The 3296-nt window shown below is 43.0% G+C and overlaps 1 long non-coding RNA gene across 1 annotated transcript in view; it reads right to left on the bottom strand.

The window, feature by feature from the left end:
* LOC120611221 (uncharacterized) overlaps positions 1-3296 on the bottom strand; it is an 89812-nt gene extending 86516 nt beyond the window's left edge. The window contains exon 1 of the long non-coding RNA XR_005655106.1: positions 3233-3296. This is a non-coding gene — a long non-coding RNA (uncharacterized LOC120611221). The remainder of the gene's footprint in view (positions 1-3232) is intronic.

Raw genomic sequence — 3296 nt, 5'->3', positions numbered from 1 at the left:
ACAAAAAACAAATCAAGGCTGGATAGATGTTGTCATTAGTGACAGAGAGAAGCAAGCAGACAGAATGCATCTATGCACAGGCATAAATTAGAAACCATGGGTCAGGAAGCAGACGTGAGGAAGCCTGCTCGAAGATCGGGCTCCATAGGTTGAAGGACTCTGTGAGAATCTAGAGAGAGACAGAAACTCGCTCGGGCTTCTAATGACAAAAACAGAGTGGTCGGTAAGGAAAGATCTGGGAATTCGGCACTTCCTGACAGGGTGACTGACTGTTCTGGTTTGTCTGGGCCTTTCTTGGCTTTAGCGCTCAAACTCCTGCACCCGGGGCGACGTCGCAGACCTGAGGGGACGATACACTCCCCTATTGCTGTAGAGTCCTGAGAAAAGATCGGATGCTTCCTGAGTGAGAGGACGCCTATTACAAAGAAGACTACAGAAAAGATATAGCTGATCCGAGGTGGAATGGCAGAGAAGAGCTGGAGACCAAGGGTGCTCCTGCTGGCAAGCACACTTGGCCATGGGCTATTCTAAATGTGCTTTCATCTCTTGGGACTTCCGTTTCCTTCATCGGTATTAGAACAATGACTTACCATAGTTTTTATTTTCCTCTTTGAAAAACAGCAGAATCCTTTCTTCAAATGGAATCTTATCCAGAAAGGAATGTGTGTGTGTGTGTCAAACCTATATAACTCTGAAGAATGGACTTTTAAGATCACCAATTGGATGACCTTTGAGTTCTCTCTTGGTCAGAAATCCCATGATGCCTTGGCCATGTGCAACATTATCACTGTTTTTCAGGCTGGGATTAGCTGCCCCTGTTTTTAGACTCCCTCCAACACATGCACTACTCAGACTACAGTCAGAGAACCACCTTGGTTGGACTTTGCTTACTCTCAAAGTTAAATAAGGTAAAGAAAACATACTGAAATGATCATCTCTGGGTTACGAGAATATGGGTGACAAATTTCTTATAGTGCACGTGTATCTGTGAGTGCTTTTCTGTATTTTCTCTAATTTGAAATTAGATGAAATACTTGATCTTGTGCTTAGACATGCATTGGCCTATCTGCCACATTTGACCTCCTACCTCCCCCGCTCATACTCTGCTTGGCTCCCTCCTTTCACCTAGCATCCCTGCTTTGACAATGCATGTGGGTCCCAGGCCTGGCTGGTCCCAGGTCTGACTGTAATCCAGGCTCATGGCTAGGAATAGGATCCCGGACTTAGAATGTTACATTAGTGCAATAGGGTGCCCGTGCCTAAAATATGTAAACATAATTCAGCTTATGGTATCACACATGTGTGGCTGAATGCCACTACTGAACCCTGATATGTGTGGAGCCATGTGGTCCCCTGGGGAGCAGACGGGGAGCAGAAGAAGAGCAGAAGCAGAAGCCTGCTCCCCACAATAGACTGCACATCCTCCAACGGAAGCGCACTCCCCACAATAAAGTTGGTGTCTGCCTTTCATTCTCATGCCGGCCTCTTGTGCATTCTTCCAACTGGGTGTCTCACCACCGAAACCTGCCCTTCTCGATCAGCTCGGAGCCGACAATGCACTTGTTTTCAGTTTCGCCTATATCATTTTGCACCTTGTATTTCTTTCTCCTACTTTAGCTTCCACGTGAATTTCTAATATTAGATTTAATGTCCCCTGCTCCGAAGGGAGTGATCCAACCCTAAAGATACCACACTTAGTCTCTAGTGGGTGTCCCTAGGAGCTAATTCCCTGGTGAAATCCTCTTCTCTCCCTGCAAATAGCTGAGTAGTCGCCCTATGCCCACGTACCAGGGAAGGAGGGGCGACCTAGCACTCCTCCCCTTCTCCCCTGAAAATGTTAATGCTCTCTACTACAGCCACTATACCTTAATATAAAAAGAATTACATTTCCCTCTCTGATTTTAATTATCCCAATTTTGTTGGCTTCACAGGGTGTGCTTCCCTGTGAAGAGGATGTTCTGATAAAGAGGAGACAAATCCTTGAATTTGATGACCTTGGATGGTGTATCACTTGGTCTCTGAGGATAAACACCCTCCAAATGAGCTTCGAACAGGGCCATAGCATGTGTCCCTCTCTTTACCATGTACAGTAAAGCTTTATGGATATTGATGACCCTATCATCTTAAAAGGATCGGACCACTGAATTACAGTGAGACTCAGACAGTACATTGGAAGGTGATGGAAGACCCAGGTGACAGCTATTAATAAGAATACCTCTGGTTGCTTTAGGAAAAAAGGATGCTTAACAAAAGCAAAATCCTTTATTTCATTTTTTATTGGGATTGTTGCGTATGAGGAACACTCCATAGTCCAGCAGCCAACACAGTTTCGACCATTCTTATCTTCAGTTACCTAGTACTTGACTCATGCCTGACCTGGTCCTCCTGGTCTTTTGCTTCCAGCATTAATTAATGACCTTGGACTATCAGATATGATTCTGCCTGATGTCATTCTTCCATAAATAACCCTGCACATCACAAACTATCCAATCCTGATACTTGCTGATCCTTAAGAAAAGATGGCGGTGGATAGGTTTGTGTCAGGAAGAAATATTTTCCACCACTGATTTATTTTGTGACTTTCACCATATTACCTAAACTCTTTAAACCTCATTTTTTTTTCATCTGTAAAACAGGAAGGAAGAGATGCCTCACAGGATTGTTGTGAAGACTAAAGTATGATACCTATAAAAATATTTGGCATAATATCTGTCCCTTAAAAGGTGATGACTTTTACTTATATGAACCAAGGCTCTAATGTGTGGTTCCAGGGCCACTAGTGCTAGTTGTTCATTAGGGAATGATCAAAAAAGAAAAAGTACAGAAATTGAGAGTTAGCGCTTAGAAACTTTTAGACTAAAAATTTTCTTTAAAAAAACTAATCCTTTCCCCAAAATAGAGAAACATTGATATAAATGGGACCTCAGTTAAGGAAATGAGAATGGACAGCTTAGCATATATCACCGGGAAAGACATTTTTAAGAAACATTCCAAGTGGTTACCAAGAGGGAAGGGGGTGGGGGAAAGATAAAGAGGGTAAAGAGGTCAGGTAAAAGGTGACGAAAGGAGACTGGATTGTGGGTGATGAGCACACAATAGAGTATACAGATGTATTATAAAGTTGTATACCTGAAATGTATATAATGTTATTAAACGATGTTACCCCAATACATTTAATTTTAAAAAAATATCTCATGACCTCCCCCGCCTTTCCTGATGGCCAATTAATTACCTTCATGGTTTCGTTAATCCTCGCAAGTCCTCCCATCACAGATTCGTGAAGGACCTCTTTCCCT

Source organism: Pteropus medius, unplaced genomic scaffold (genome assembly GCF_902729225.1).
Source record: "Pteropus medius unplaced genomic scaffold, Ma_sr-lr_union100, whole genome shotgun sequence".
Classification (NCBI taxonomy): domain Eukaryota; kingdom Metazoa; phylum Chordata; class Mammalia; order Chiroptera; family Pteropodidae; genus Pteropus; species Pteropus medius.
This window is presented reverse-complemented; position numbering and strand designations above follow the sequence as displayed.